Raw genomic sequence first — 16,977 nt, forward strand, 5'->3', positions numbered from 1 at the left:
ATAGACTTCTGGGAGGGCAGGAGTCAGCCAGCGACTAGCGCGCTGCCCTGCCTTCCCCCAAGATGGCGGCCGTCTCTCGCCCCAGCCCCTAAATCGGCTGGGCGAGGGAGATAACGGCAGGTAAGGTGAAAGTTAAGCGCTGCGAGCGCTAGCGGGACGATTTCCAAGGGTCCTGCACAATTTAAAAGTTAGCAGATTAAAATACACAAAAGTATTAAAATTCGATCAGGACATGTGCAAATTAGCAGTTAATTCATACAAATCAATGTCAGCTATTATCAGCACCCCCCCAGGGTGACCAACAACCAAAGGTCGGTGTGTCAATGTCCAGCGTTTTTTTATAGACTTCTGGGAGGGCAGGAGTCAGCCAGCGACTAGCGCGCTGCCCTGCCTTTCCCCAAGATGGCGGCCGTCTCTCTCCCCAGCCCCTAAATCGGCTGGGCGAGGGAGATAACGGCAGGTAAGGTGAAAGTTAAGCGCTGCGAGCGCTAGCGGGACGATTCCCAAGGGTCCTGCACAATTTAAAAGTTAGCAGATTAAAATACACAAAAGTATTAAAATTCGATCAGGACATGTGCAAATTAGCAGTTAATTCATACAAATTAATGTCAGCTATTATCAGCACCCCCCCAGCGTGACCAACAACCAAAGGTCGGTGTGTCAATGTCCAGCGTTTTTTTATAGACTTCTGGGAGGGCAGGAGTCAGCCAGCGACTAGCGCGCTGCCCTGCCTTCCCCAAGATGGCGGCCGTCTCTCGTCCCAGCCCCTAAATCGGCTGGGCGAGGGAGATAATGGCAGGTAAGGTGAAAGTTAAGCGCTGCGAGCGCTAGCGGGACGATTCCCAAGGGTCCTGCACAATTTAAAAGTTAGCAGATTAAAATACACAAAAGTATTAAAATTCGATCAGGACATGTGCAAATTAGCAGTTAATTCATACAAATCAATGTCAGCTATTATCAGCACCCCCCCCCCCCCCCCCCAGCGTGACCAACAACCAAAAGCTGGTCTCTCCCTCTTAAAACCCATTTTTTTTAGAATGAAGTTAATAAATAACTTTCTGAGTGCAACACAAAAAGTGCAAAACATTAACAAAAATGCATCATGTCCTGAGGAGACTCACCATGGCAGCCACAAGGCATGAGGCACTGACCTCTGTGGGAGCCTTGGGGGTATGCCAAAAAGTAGTGAAAGAGGTCGAGCCAGAACCTTGTCAATAGATACAAGTCATAGGTACTTTTGAGCCCTAAAATATAAGGCTAAGTGGTAGGCACAGTTTTCACTATGGCCTATTTTCACACACTCGGTTTACACAGCTCTTTATCCTCTCTGTCACGGTGACAGTTTAAAAAAAACTACCTGGCCCAAACGAGGGCTCTTTTACAAATACCATCTGGGTTCATGTAAATATCTACTCTTCCTAACCTGGCGAGTCCAACTCTTATGTACTGGAGCTATCGGATACGCGAGGCGTAATCAAGTGTAAACAATCCTGTATGATGCCTTAGCTGAATTGTGTTCCCTTGCTTTGACTAAATTTTGAGCCACAAGGACAAAGGACAGAAAGCTAGATCATCAGCAAGGAAAGTCATCTCCAATTCCTTGTGAACAATGTAAGATGGAGTACATTGCGGAGCAGAGAGAACTCTTTGCAAAAATGAGTTCTCTGTGCTCTGCATGGTCCTAAGTTCAATATGACCCCATATCTCACTACCATACCTAACCGTAGAGATACATTTTGCTTGGTAAACCTTCAGGAGGGCCCCTATTGGCTTCCCTCCCACTCTGCTGGCAAAATTAAAAATGGCTGCTGAAGCTTTCACCAAGTCCCCTTTCTCACAGTTAATCAGGAGGCAGCAGCTCAGGGAGTCGTCAAATACTACTCCCACGTAGGAGAAAACATTAGTTTTATGGTATTGAAGAATGTCCTAATTTACAAATGGGCTGCTTTACCTTCGCCTTTGCCTTACCGGATCCCAGTTGCCTGATGTATGACTTAAAATGATTCACTGATAAATCCAGCTCCTCCATAAAAGAGTGAAAGAGTTGAGAAGAAGTTGTAAGCCCCTTGAAGTCCTCACCAGGAGGACTGCGTCGTCTGGATTTGAGAGGACGGGCAGACTGCGCTTGCTTACCTGAGGAGTGTCTGCTTTAGTGTCTGAAAGAACCTTCTCTAAAGAATTAATATATAAGCTGAAAAGGAAAGGTGCGAGGATACACCCCTGGCACCACCCCCTCTTTATATTGAAATGGTTGGACATTTTCAAGTCCTTTGAATAACGTACTACTGCCCTAGAGTCTAGCTGGAGATCCCTCAAAAACCAAATGATGTTATGATCAATGCCAATGGATGCCATCAGCTGCCATAATTTGGACCTGTTCACACAGTCAAAGGCTGAAGACAGGTCCATGAAGGCTAGGTAAATAGGGCAGGCACAAGCCACCATATACTTGTTCAAGACAAGGTACAAATTAAGACACTCCTCCACAGTGGAATGACCAGGGAATGACCGGGGGAAAATCCATATTGCATCTCAGAGAAGAAGTTACTTTGGCCAAGATGCCAATCTATCAAGAATCGTGTGACTCACCACCTTCACCACGGAATCCATGAGGGAGATGGGCCTATAGCATAAGGTGCTGTCCCGTTCGCCACTTTTAAATTTCGGGACTATGGTCGATACGGCCCAACAATCAGGGCAATCAGCCCGGACCGACGCATTAATGACAGCAGTGATGACGGGCGCCTAGGTGTCTATATGGGCGATATAAAGATCAAACGGAATCCCGTATGACCCCCGGGATTTTCTCTTTGTCAGGCTTAGTATGTCCGCGATAACCTTCAGTTTAGAGAAGACGGGGTCCGTCTCACCTACCACCCTATTCGGCCTCTCGATAGGCATGGAGTCTGGCTGGATGATACCCTCAAAATGATGAACCCAATCATCGTCCATAATATGAGCATCCAACGGGTGAGTGCTCTCTTCTGAGAGAAATGGGCTGTTAATGGTAGCCCAGAACATAGAGCTATTTCGCAATGTACTTGCCTCCACTAGATCTGACCAGGCCTAATCCTTCAAGGTGGACTTACATGTTGCTAACGCAGCCTTGTATGCTCTACGAAGACCTTTATCCACCAGCATATCATGGGGATTGTCGCTAAGAGCCGTTCTCAACTTTGTAGAAGCCTGGGAACAAAAAGAATCAAACCATCTTGGACCTGCAGGCTCCCTACCCACGTCGAGGGCGCACAGTAGCCCTCGGAGGATGGTAGACATAGTGCTGAAAGCACCTAAGATGTCCGAGGCACCGGCCTCGCTATCATGACAACTGGCAAACTCCCTGCAACACTGATTTGTGAGGAACTCATGAAATGACTCCGGTGCTATACTCCCTCATTTTAACCTCCTCTCTGCCTCGGCCACTTTGAGGGGGCTCCTCCCCCGCCCCCTTCGTAATGGTGAGCAGACAAAATATCGAATTTTTAATATCGACATACAGTAATATCGAGTTTTTTTATATCGTAGGGACAGAATATCGATGTCAAGAATATCGCTGACGAGAATATCGACCTTAAGGTTAGAAATATCTGTTTTTTTTTATATAGAAGTAAGTAATATCGAAGTTAATAATATTGATGTAAGTAATATCGTTAGCAAAAATGTCGCTGTTAATAATATCGATATTTATATCAGTGGTATGTATTCTATATGTGTGTTTACCTTTTTTTGTAATGTAGTTTTATTATTTTTAAATATATGTATTAAATGTTTAGAAATTAGACATTTCTTTAAAGTAAATTTTGCGTTTTAGTATCAGAGCGGGTTGTGGGTTTATAGGGGAATAGGGTGGGAAGTAATTTAATTATAATAATTAATGTATATGTTTTTATTTATTGTTATTAATTATTAATGTATTGGTAATTAAGTATGAATTGGTAATTACTTTTTATTAATTTATAGGAATATTAGTTCTAACTAATGGTTTATTTATTTCTTGTTATTGTTAATTATTCATTAATTGGTAATTAATTCTAATTAATTGATAATACAATTAATTTTGTTCATTTGTATGTGTAGTGGGTTGTGGGTTTATGGGGGAATAGGGTGGGAAGTAATTTAATTATCATAAATTAATTCATATGTTTTAATTCATTGTTATTGATAACTAGTTTATTGTTAATCAATTATCAATTTGTAATTCTTTTTTATAATTGATTCATTTATAATTATATTAATTATAATTAACGTATTATTATTTTTATTTGTTTTTGTCATTAATAATTTATTAATAATGCATTATTAATTGGTAATTACTTTTTATTAATTGATTAATTGATAATTAAATTAGTTATGTTAATTTGTATGAGTAGTGGGTTGTGTGTTTATGGGTGAATAGGTTGGAAGTAAAATATTAATTACATTTTGTTAGTTATTATTATTTTCTTAGATAATTTAATTTGTAATATGTTATCTATTTTTCAAAAATTCTTTAATTAAGTATGTTCATTTAACCCCTACGCTATCCAAATTGTCTGGAGTTGGAATATTCATTTTTACTCCTACATTGTTATTTGCAATGTCAATAGCTCAAACGTGCTTAATTGCGAGACCTATTGCATTGCAAATGCTTGTTTCAGAGTATATTGTGTTTTGCTCAGATTACTCACTGCATGTTGGGAATGTATTTTTTTATGTGGAAAAATCCCAACTTGTAAAGGATCCCACATAAATGAAAGGAGTCCAGATTTTGGAAAACAGAGTAGTTATTCCCTTCAAAGCACAGAGGGCCCCATTAGGATTGCGGGTGGACGTAAAACGGGACCACCCGCCATAAGGGCGGCAGTCCCGTGGGGGCCATTAGGATGCATCTGCCACACTGGTGGGTGCATCCTGCATTTTTACCATTGCGCACTTCAATGTACAACGTGACAGGCACCTTGCGGTGCTGCCACGTTGTACAGTGAAGGGCAGGGGGGGTACCATAGGTATTCCCCATGCATGTTCCCGCCCACATCCTAATATGGATGGCGGTGTCTGACGGACACCACCACCATATGAAAAGCGGCCGACGGTCCTTCCGTCCGCCGCGGTCCCCCCGGCCATAGTAATATGGCAGGGGGGAAATGGGTGGCAGGCGGGGAAGGATGTCGGGCGGATCGCCACCGCCCGCTTGGCAGTGGCGATCCACCCAACATCCTAATGGAGCCCACAGTGTGTCAGGGGAGGAGCAGAAACCAGAGCTGCTGAATTCTTGTTTAAAACCACATACCTGCAACCTTCCCATCTCCATGTAATCATATTTTTGAAAAAATACAAAGTGTTAACTTTATTGCGATTGTGTCTGAGAGGATCCTTGAAAATATTTTATACGTCAGCATAAACATAGGGGACCGTTTGTCACAAATGCTAATTGGAATAGTTTGCATTCTCATTGTTATGCGGCAGAGCAGTTTTTCCAGTTCTTTATTCATAAAAATGTGTTTCGAAATGCTGGCGTTTGGCTACGCACACAGTTTGTCTCTGTCATACACAGGCCTTTGTGCCCCCACAGTCATGTATCAGAATACTGGGTATTGGCAAGCCCCCGGTATTTGCAAGTGAATGCTACAAGCTGTGGCGAAGGCGTGAGTGGGTAACTGAGTGCACTGCACATCCATTGTGTGTGAGTACACTGCACTAGCATTATCTGTGAGTACAGCACTCTAACTGTGCCCATGAGATTAAGTAATTTGCCAAGAATCACAGGATATTGAGCCAACGCAGAGACTCGTTCCACTGAAAAATAATCTCACAGAGCTGTGCTATCTAATTAGCGATCAATGTGAGCTGTGCAATGTGTGAAAAAAGTGCTCAGTGCATATACACGAATGTGCACATATACATCCTGTTGTCTTGAAGTTTCACCATCCATCTGCACTGGCAGTGTCTCTGTGTGAGTACACAGCACTGACTGCAAGTGTGAGAACACAACGCTGCAAGCATCTGTGACTGTGTGCGTTTGCATTACCTATGAGTACGCCTCAGTTACCTTGTGTACACCATCCTCCCCACCTGTCAGCACACAGTGCTTGTATTATCTGACAGCGCGGTACTCTGGTTGTCTGTGAGTGCTGTGTACTTGCTCTGAGTAGTCTACATGGAGTTTCCTCCTCAATATCATGAAATGTTACTCCTGTGTCATGATTCTCACTTCTTCCGTCTGTGTTCAGGGCAGAAATGGGCACACCTCACGAGTAGTGGGTACAGGGTCTTATGGGATAGAAGACCACCCCAAGTCTCTCATCTGTCTCTCGCCTCTCTCTCTTGCCCTTCCTGCCCTCAGGATCTCTATTCTAGGCGACACAGGCTCATTTATTTATTTTGTATTTATTAACTTATTTTAAAAGTTTTATATAGCGCTGGCTAGACCCAGAGGTATCAGAGCGCTTTACATGAGAATCAGATCATAGTTACAGGTTACATCGTTACAAAGGTTACACATTTCTTTGAGCATGGCAACATAGTTACTTGTAAGGTCGAGAAAAACAATAAGCACAAATACGTAAGGGGAAAAGCAGGCAAGGGGAGAGATTTAGGGGAGGGGGTAGGAACCGGGGAAGTAGACTGATAATGAAGGCGGGAAAGAGGAGTGGAGGGAGAGAGACACAGCATGGGAATAGGAGGGAAAGGTTGACGGGGACACAAACCGGTAGACGAGTCAAAGCAACGTCCAAAGTCCAGTAAGCTGTGATCGCAGGGGAAGTGGTATCAGTTCCCTATCTCTGTTGCGAGAGGCTCCCTTTACGCAGTGGACTCTCTCAGAAGGGTCTCTGAGACTCCAAGGCCTATATACTTGATCCTTCCCAAAAAAGGTAGAGGGAGTGATTTGGCAAGGGGTGCCATACCATATCTCAAGTGTGAGTGGCTCCCTTGGCGCAGTGGACTCTCTCAGCGGGTTCGCTGAGACTCCAGAGTATAAATATTGGATCTTTCCCCAACAAGGGGAGAAGGAGTGCTTAGTCAAAGGGCACAAAGGACTTGGGGCTAGGCAGAGTAGCAGGCAAGGGGAGAGATTCAGGGGAGAGGGGATAGGAGCTATGCAAATAGACAAAGAGAGAAAGAGTACTAAATGGGAACATATTTAATTAATGACTTTTGTATAGCGCTGGCTAGACCCGAAGGAATCAGAGCGCATACATGCGGAACAATAATGTTGCAATTTACATTAGTTAAGACTTAGATAAGTATCAAGAAAAGCATTTAAAGAACATAGGGGACAAGGCTGATGGAGCCAGAAAGGTTAAGGGAATAGGGTAAAGGGGTAGGAGGAACAAGATAGGACATAGAGACAAAGGGAAAATCTGCACAAGTTCCTGATGGGTAGGTGACGGCAGGGGGGGAGGCCACAACCAATCGCCTCTTTAAGTTATCTGGTAGCTCCACCGGGCATCAGCCAAATTGCTTGGTCTCCACAGTCTGGGGTATGTTCTGCAGTATCCAAGTCCTGATGTGTAAGCAGGTTAGGGGATAGGTTCAAGGTCTGGTCAAGGTCCAATTATTGTCCCAGGGAAGTAACACAATGTGGATTTCTTTTCTCTCACAGGAGCACAGCACACCCAGCTTTCTCAGCGTGTGCTCTTCACACCGTTGTCCTCTGGCCTGTGGTATCGAATCGACCGGGGGATGGGCTGAAATGGTGCCTGTATTCTCCTGCCAGCTTCTGAGAGAGACTTGGTGGTATCTTAATAGGTATAAACAGCTGCAGATAAAGATACTCGTTTCATTAAACCTGGTATACGACACGTCAAACGCCAACACCTTTGAGTCACAGTCAAGTCAATGGCATATAAACAAACTAAATTATTTTAATATTATAGTAATATTGAAATTTGGTACATTTCTTGGTTCGACTGTGTGGTGAAATATTAAAGAAGTTAGAATTTGTTTTAGGAAATCCAAGAGTTTTGTGGTTTGGCTTATTCAACGCGCGTCCTTTCCCTTTTCTCACAATATTAGTACGTGTGTGAATTTGGTGTAAGTGCGACATTTCACTTTCGGATTCATTCACACGAGGCACTTTGAGTAGAATGTGTCCTTAGAAAATCTTCACGCGGACAGTTACTTAAACAAGCAAACCCGGCAGCTTCATTGCAAAGTCGAGTTATTGTCTCCTGGGAGGGCAGTTTCATTTGACAATTTTCGGGCACATTGGCACAAGAGCAGCAGTACAAAACAAGGAAGTAGTCTCTAAATAAAAAGATAACTACCTAGCAGCAGAACTAAACTGTAGTTGGTCGGTGCTGCTTCTTGCAAAATGGAAGTAAAAAGAAAGTGACGTATCAGACCACCAGCCAATCAATGAGCGAGATAAGAAGAGCAATGCCAGATTTAATCAATGGCAAGCCACAAAACAAATAGAAACGCAATGGGTGGAGTTTCACCACTAATACTGATTACTCGATGCCTCGAAGAGGCAGCGCATATGCTGCCTTTACGAGACCTAAAAAGGGGTAGATACAAAAGTAAAATATATAAAAGTTTCACACCATCTACCAATAAAAGTGGGAGCAATGCCAGTTTTCCCTGGGGGCTGATATTAAGTCAGCAGAAAAGTTAAGCTCTCTACTCTGAGGGTTAGGCTCCATGTGCAGGCCCGATTGACGTACACAATCCATGGCTCCCACTCCTCCTTTTCTGATATCCCCACACATGTGAATATTGAAGTTCCCTGTTAAAAAGATATAATGACAGTTCTGAGCATTCAGGATACAACCCCGTAATACTAACTCCAACTGGGTTATAATATCCTCATCCTCAAATATGGCTCCCGCATTGTAGAAATTTTACAGGAGTCTACTCTTGCCACTAGGCAGCAATATCGCTTGCACATTGGTGAGGCATGAAGCACAGATACAGCGATATCAAGGGCGGCTAACAAAACAAATGTAATAAGCCCCCCAGTTCTCTCCCTGACAAGTTCAGGGTTGTAGGTACAAAGAAAGTTTTATAGCTGTCCAGGTGATAATTACTCTCAGTGGTCCAGGTTTCATGAAGGCAGATCACATCAAATGTTTTCACAAGGGCCAGCCACCCAGGGTTGTCTATCTTACTTGCCAGCCCTGCAATGTTCCATGAAAGGAAATTACACCCTCAATTCTTACACAGTACATGTTCCGGGGGTGGAATGTTTCCCTGAGATGCGTGGACAGTAGAGTCCGATGAGCCTGCACACTTATGCACTTATGACCAGGAACAACATCTCCGCATGCAGCATAACCTCCCAATGTTGCTCTAATTTGGCAAAAAGTTGAAGATGCACCTCTTTAAAGAACACTATAGAACAAAGCATTCACAGTACACAAACCAGCTACTTCGCTTATCACTCATTGACTTTATGCCGGAATTTTACCATATCTCCTCTGTCTCTTGGCCAGGCTCGTGCTATTGAAATATGACACATACATACACATATATATATATATATATATATATATATATATATATATATATATATATATATATATATATATATATATATATATATATATATATATATATATATATATATATATATATATATATATATCCTCCAAACTTTCTCCCAGCACGGGAAAAACGGGTCGCACAGCCAACTTTGGATTTTAAACAGCAATCCTTTTTATTTTAATCATTTCCAAGGGCAACAGGCACAGAGATCTACGCGTTTCGGTGTCACTCCACCTTGTTCATCGTGAACAAGGTGGAGTGACACCGAAACGCGTAGATCTCTGTGCCTGTTGCCCTTGGAAATGATTAAAATAAAAAGGATTGCTGTTTAAAATCCAAAGTTGGCTGTGCGACCCGTTTTTCCCGTGCTGGGAGAAAGTTTGGAGGATAATAGCGGCTTGGTTCTGCCGCAGGATACCGCACATGCGTGAGCGCTGCATTATCTCCCGAAAAGGAACTGCTTTGGAGGTATATATATATATATATATATATATATATATATATATATATATATATATATATATATATATATATATATATATATATATATATATATATATATATATATATATATACATACACAGTGACATATAAACAACAATGATAAAACAAAGTGACCCTTCTTAAAATAAATTGTATCTAATAATTTTTGTAATTGATAATGGTCTTTTACTTTGCTATACTTTTCCACCCTAACTGAAAAAATGGTCCTAGACTAAAATATTTACCAAAGATGCACAGGTGGCCATGCTGATGGATAGATAGTGGTTACTAACTGTGAACTGGGTGGTTCACTCAGATCTTTGCAGCAACTGCAATCCTACTGAGCTATCAAAACAGTGTATTATATCAGAAGCATAAATGTTGTCTCAAATTTAACTTTGTGGCCTTGGCACTTATTATTCTGCATAACTGTTTGCATAGCTCTTCTTTGGTATATTGTGTGGAAATGTTTTTGGAATTTATTGATTGGAATCCATCATGTCAAAGAGGTCGCAGTTTCAATATGTGTTAACAGAACTTCCATTTGATGTTTCTGTACATGTGCTATAGAGAAACCTTGAGGAATTATTTGAAATGTTGAAATTTTAAGTTTTGCCCCTTTGTGTTGGCTCTAGTGACAGGGATATTTGTGGGGATTTCGTGGAAGTGGAATAGGTTTGCGCTGTACTTCTGACAACAGCCCTTCAACTTCTAGTCTTCAACCATTCTTAAGATATTAATACAATGTGATATATAATGGTAAATCAAACATAAAGTCACATATAGAGAATCAGTATTCCATGATCTAAACTTTCAAGTTATTCAGGGAAGACAACTTCACATAAGTATATTTAATTTTAGCAGATTTTTCTTTATTGTGAATCATTTTATTTATGGAGCAAATAATAATTTCGTCCTGAGGCTTCCTCCTCCTTGGCATTTGCAATAAAGTTATTTTCGAAGTATACATTTTTCTTGCAATATATTTAAAATGAGTAACTTGTATTTAACTAGAAACAGACACTTCTTTTTTCGTTAATTTCCAATCACTTGAAAACTAAAGTTCATCCGTAAATGGATTACCATAGGCTGCCCGGATTCCCAAATTTGCAGTTAAACTTCACCTGCTTGTGTAATAGAAATCGAATGTCCTTGCACGAGGTTGTGCAGTGAAATTTGCGAGGTCACTGTGTTTGACCTGATTCGTTGATAAAAGCTGTTTCTAAAGTTGTGTTGTTCTTTTCTGAGGGAGTGTCAGTGGATTCTCGATTAATCATTGGAAAAAATAATGATATAGTAAACTGCAATTCGTTTTCTACAAAATGCAATGATATTCAAAGGTCGCAAACACGTTTCAAAAAAATTCCCCATACATTCCACAAACATCAGCGTACTGGAGGTGACTCCTTTGTGCAAAAGATGATTTGTTACGAGTCTGAAACTCATCGTCTAGGTTGATTATACTCAGTAAATTTAGGCAGTAAAGCTGCTGGGCAACAGGAGGCTCCCACATGAAAGGTGATATAATTTGCAGAGTGACACTGTACTGTTGAACCTTTTTAATTCACTCAAGGTCAAAGTCGCTTTTGCCTTTCAAGAGTAGAGTCATCTTTGTTCCTGTTTACATGGCACACTATATTTACTTTTATTAAATGTCTGAGTAGGCAGTATAATCAGAACTAACTGTATTTAGTTATGCACATTTATCATCTGCTGAGGAGCATTTGTCTGTGTGCATCTCTAGCATATCTAGAATTTGTTAATGAGAAATGTAGGTATCAGACACACTTATGAAGGTGTGTGTTTGTGTAGGTCCCACGTGGTCTTGTCATTATCCAAAAATATTCTCTGTACTGCGAACAGTAGGGGGACCACTTTGCAGGGTAGACGCACAGATGGCAGAGTCCAGGTGCAATGTTGTTGGAGCTTCTTGTCCCTGACACTCAAGTCAAGAGGCAAGCCAACTAGCAATTGGAATCACTCTGGGGTTCTGGGTTCAAGAGGGTCAGGTTTAGTCTTCTCACCCAGGAAAGAGGGCAGCATGTGATCCCAGCAAAGCAGAAGTCTGGCAGGGCAGTAGTCAGCAGGGAAGTAGTCCTTATTGGCAGCAGTCCAACAGAGTGGCAGTTCTTCAACTGCACAGCAGTCCTTCTTCTTGTAGAGTATCCACAGGTCCAGAAGTGAACTTAAGAGTTGGTATCTTAGGTCTAGTATTTATGCTCAGTTGTGCCTTTGAAGTGGGAGAGACACTGCAAGGGGTTTCCCTTTTGAAGTCTCCAGGCTTCCCTGTCTTGGATTGAGACTAACTATAGGGGGTATGCAGCACTTTGTGTTCAGTCAGGACACATCCTGTTCAGGTGTAGGGGGCTGTGCCCAGCTACTCCCTCACATCCTACTAGTGACGGCCTATCCAGACACATCTAAACTCCCTATTGTGTGGGGCTGTCTAGGAAGAACACACAAAGCTCAACTGTCAACTACACCCAGGCATGTGAAACAGGGACAGGCTACAGGCACGAAATGACGAATGCAGGTAAATGTCAACTTTCTAAAAGATTCTAATTTAAAATCCACTTCACCATGAGTTAGGATTTTTCATTATAATTTCAAAGACACAATAGTTTTGTATTTGCCAAAACATAAACTGGTTACCTGTTCCCATTTGGAAGTTACAGCTTATTAAATGTAATAAGTTAACTCCAATGTTATCTTATGCAAGAGGTAAGCCTTATAGTTGTGAAAAACATATTTAAGAGATTTTCACTACTGAGACAAAAAAAACTTAAAACTACAAGACCTACTTTTTAAATACGCTGCACCTGTCCTCTGGGCTGTCCAGAGCCTATCCGAGGAGTGACTTATAGATATTAAAAAGGATGGTTTGGGCATGGCAAAAGGTTTTTTTCGTCAGGTCCAAATGGTAGCTAAAATTGCACACACACGCTGCAATGGCAGGCCTGAGACATGTTTAAAGAGCTACTTAAATTTTGGGTGGCACAGTCAGTTCTGCCAACCCACTAATAGAATTTAAATTACAGGCTCTGAACAGATGTAGTGCCAGTTTTCTAGGGACTTACAAATAAATTAAAATGCCATTGAGGGATAAGCCAATGTGACCATGTATTAAGGGGTGGGCATATGCACTTCAGCACTTGTTAGCTGTGGGAAAGTGCTTTTGCCAGCAAAAACGGCATCAGCAATAAATGGAGGATGGAGGTAAAATGTTTGCAGAGGACCACCCTAATACCTGACAGGTCTAACATTAACCCATTCCGTGCTCTACCTCGCGGGTGCTGCCGTCGGCCAACGGAGCCCCACCCACTCTGTAGAACGCCCACACCGCAGCAAAAAAACTGCTGCAGTTAAAGCATTAAGTATATCAGAAAGCAACAAGGAAATATATGTTGCAAAGGAAGGACACATTCACTGCTCCCTCCAAAGCACAAATGCAAAGGGAGCTTTATAAACAATAACAAAAATAGAACACAGAGGGGCCATTGGAGGCAATGCCAATAAGACTCAGGCTTATCTGTAATTATCTAGTCTATAAAAAAATAGTACACAGTTGGACACAAGGTTCAACTCATATACAACAAACATGTTGAGAAGAAATGAGAGATAATGTTCTATGGATAAAGAATGCTAAAAGTTAAATTGAAACTTGAATGATCTTAAAAAGAAAAAAAACATTTTAAAGCTCTCAAACTTACTACCAATAGTTTTGTATTTGTCAAATCAATTTCTCCTCTGGAACAAAGATTCCTCTTAAAATGCCAACTTACCAAAATATTTTATCCCAGACTATACTGAAAGCAATGTTGTGATGAAGGTTTATAATATCAGAACCAATAGATTGGCCTCAATTACTTCCCAAAGACAAAATTCGGTGTAGCCCTGCCTGCATTGTTATTACATGCTTCATAATGCAGTCAAAAGTCTTTGGGTATATTTTGAGTTTGTGAGTCAACTATGAAGCCAATCTTCTGGACAATTTCTAGCCAATAAAATTTCTTTTGAGTGCATTTCCAAATGAGGTGTTAAATACTATTCCCCTTAAAACAGGCCCATCAAAGGTTATTTTACATAAGCTACTCGCGGCCCCCGCTCCGCGGGAGCCGCTCGTAGTGGCTTGCTGCAGACTCTGGACTCTGGGGCAGTTTCAAACCGGTGGGACTGCGAGGACCAGCAGCCCGTGTTTCCCTGACGCTGTGTGCCTCTTCCCGCCCCTCCCACTAGCTGTATTTCTTTGCGCACGCATCTTGCTTCACAGAACGCGCGCAAGCCCGGGCCAAGGGCAGGCCCGTTTTAGCCCGTTGTAGCCCGGAGGAGACCAGACCGGGACACCCCTCTTTCATCTCGTTTCTTCCACTCCGAGGTGGAGCAGGCTCTCTGTAAGTCCTCACTTGTTATTGTGTTTGTTGTAGGGGAAATGTCTGGGCGGGAACGTAGGAGCAAGGCATTGACTTTGGGTGGCTATGTAGCGGGACCCTGGACAATTTCCTCATCAGAGCCAACTCACTGCAGAAACATGAAATATTTTTGATGGAGCGTCGGCTCTCTCAAGACATTGCTACAGCAAAGAGATCCTCGCTGGGCCATATTGCGAATGCACACACGCCGGAGCAAAGATCAAAATCGCTGGCCATCGAAGTACCCGTAGCCGTGGTAAATTTGCAAAACACTGAGACTATACAGGCTTTGGGTACTTTAGTACCATTAGGTGAAACATCGCTATCACCTATAGCAGAGACCAATATACCACCAATTCCGGCTAATATCTTGGTAGTTGATAGTCCGGAAAGGCCCAATACTCGGCAGCTATGGGGGAACCGTGAGGGGGCGGTACCCAAGAGGAAGCGTGGCGCTCAAACATTTGGTGGGAGGAAGTCAAAGCTTGCTAAACACACTAACAGTTCGAAATCGAACACAGAACCTGTGGGTGTGGGCAAGGCCATGGAGGTTCCTATAGTACCCTTAGCATCAAATAATACTCCATTATTAACCTCACCCATACCAACTCCACGAGAGGTGAACACTAGCATCATAACACCTACAAGGGAGGAATTATCCAATCAAAAAATGGTTGCTCTCCTTAGGTCCTTGTTTCACCCACTGGAAACTAGACTCTCCCAGATTGAGCTAAGGCTAACAGAAATCTAAAAAGCATCCTTAGCTACTGTTGATTGTTTAAAAACAAACAAAGCTATGCTGGGTGGTGGGCAGACTAAAAAGGCCCAAGGGGGGCATTGCCACAAAAGCCTACCCCTTCACCATTCTCGGCCTCTGCTTCGGCGACGGCATTTAAACGGGACCTACCTATCGCTCTTCCTGTTATTACACCAATAATGGCCAAAAAGGTTAAGCCCAATGACCCACACGAACCCCAATTGGTTAGCACACCAACAAAGCAAATCAGAATCGATCTTCCCCCAGATTCAAGTCCGTATGTAGTGGTCCTATCTGGGGTTCCCGAGTTAAATGATCCGGCTAGGGAATCCTTTACGTCAATTAAAAATAAAGTTGCTGATTGGCTGAATAAAAACAAACCGCTCCCAGGCCACATCAGTAGTGAGATTCTGATGGTACGTAGGGTGTCCTGGGTGGGTCATAGGCCAAAAAATATATTAATGGCGACTGTATTTTGGTTAATTTTAGGGACACAAAGACTGTAGCTCACATATGTGACTGGCTGTATTGTGATTCCGGGAGAGCTATACAGTCTCTTCCATTATCTTACTTTTATCCACCTGGAACCCTGTGCTGTAACTGGGGGACGGAAACAGTTTGGGTGAGAGTGGAAGCTAGAGGGGCGGGTAGGAAAAAAAGGGATAGGCTAGAACAACCTCACACATCTACCCATTTTCCGACTTATAATCAGTACAACTGCTTGTAAATGGTCGCTTGACTGCAGTACATGCAAGGGGACTCTTTGGGACCCTGGCAAGTAGCTTGAGCCAGCGACTTAGTGATTGTATCTGGAGGAAGCGGAATAAATAATCAAGGAGATAGAACTAGGGTTAGGAAATTGGAAATTCTAAAGTCACCAGCCCTTCAAGTCTCCATACCTTCATCCACCATATGCTTGATTAACCCGGATCTAGGCCAAAATATGCCAGTCAATACACTAGGTCCCCAAACGGGTGGGAAACTTAACAAAAGAGGCTTTAGGGGTGTGGAGGGCAGTTCCCCTAGCAGTGGTAATCCAGGCATACTAACGATATTGTCTTGGAATGTAGCAGGTCTGCCCAACAAAATGGCTTGCCCGGAGTGGGGATCCTTTATAGATAAAAATGATGTATGCCTATTCCAAGAGACTTGGGCCCGAGAGGAAAAACTACGCGGGGGTTTTGCATCATTTAATGTACCGGCGCACTGGGGAGGGAAGGGACGTCTGTCCGGGGGTCTTACCATCTGGGTCGGCTCTCACCTGGGTTGTAAGGCTAAGATACTGAGCACTCACTCTGATGATGTTCAATGTGTAGTTCTAGAATGGCCTAATACTTTCAAGCTTGCTTTGGTCAATGTATATTCTCGACCAGTTAGCATAACCAGTGAATCGAGAACTATTGAGGAGCTGTCCCTTTTTCTAAACACCATCACCAGTGACACCAGTGACACCCACATTTTGGTAGGGGGCGATCTGAATTGTAATTTTGAGCCTCTAGCAGGCAAAGTGAGCAAGGGACTCACGTCTGAGCATACCCTGCCACACTTATGGTGGCCTAAAGCGGTACAAAGGGGGTTGTTATGGACGGAGCACCTGAACCAATCAAACACTCACACCCAGTCAAAAGATCTGGGTTTAATCCATCACCGTTCTTTAGCCCACTCTGCCACCCCAGTTCAGACATGGCTATATGCAAATCAGTCTGACCCTCTGCCTCATGGGAACAGTCCAGCCCGAACTGCCAAGCAATGTCTTCCCTGGACCGGAAACAATCTTCTGAGGACAGGTTTCTGGCATTCCAGCCATCTTCAGCCCGGCTTGCTTGAATCCAGTGGCAAAGTGAGCAAGGGACTCGCGTCTGA

At 42.8% G+C, this 16,977-nt stretch overlaps 1 protein-coding gene and 1 long non-coding RNA gene across 2 annotated transcripts in view; one reads left to right on the plus strand and one right to left on the minus strand.

The window, feature by feature from the left end:
- The window catches only part of EPHA10 (EPH receptor A10), a 1,551,477-nt gene that overhangs the window by 302,487 nt on the left and 1,232,013 nt on the right, over positions 1–16,977 (plus strand). The gene's annotated exons all lie outside the window — the stretch shown is intronic.
- Positions 6,499–16,977, minus strand: part of LOC147731409 (uncharacterized) — a 50,210-nt gene continuing 39,731 nt past the window's right edge. The window contains exon 3 of the long non-coding RNA XR_015308439.1: positions 6,499–7,738. This is a non-coding gene — a long non-coding RNA (uncharacterized LOC147731409). The remainder of the gene's footprint in view (positions 7,739–16,977) is intronic.

This window comes from Lissotriton vulgaris, chromosome 2_1 (assembly GCF_964263255.1).
Source record: "Lissotriton vulgaris chromosome 2_1, aLisVul1.2, whole genome shotgun sequence".
NCBI lineage: Eukaryota > Metazoa > Chordata > Amphibia > Caudata > Salamandridae > Lissotriton > Lissotriton vulgaris.